The following is a 319-nucleotide window of genomic DNA, read 5'->3' on the forward strand; positions in this document are numbered from 1 at the left end:
GAGGACGATAGTGAAGATAATAATTACGATTAATAAGAAGAGTATAAACTTGAAGCCTTGACGTACAATGAAAATGATAAATATTTAGACAAAGAAAAAAAAGAAACTGATCTATAACTACAACTTTCCATCACGGCAAAATCTTTTTCTTCTGAGCAATTATACTGTGATTAGATTAAATGCCAATGCGATACCGCTTCACTTTGGAATCTCATTTACAAACTGACTGAAATAATGAGGACTGCGGTGACAGCAATAGAAATGAAAGTGAGAGTGACGATAATGAGATATGTGAATGAGAACTCTTTATCTTATTTAT

This window comes from Penaeus monodon, chromosome 33 (assembly GCF_015228065.2).
Source record: "Penaeus monodon isolate SGIC_2016 chromosome 33, NSTDA_Pmon_1, whole genome shotgun sequence".
Lineage (NCBI taxonomy): Eukaryota > Metazoa > Arthropoda > Malacostraca > Decapoda > Penaeidae > Penaeus > Penaeus monodon.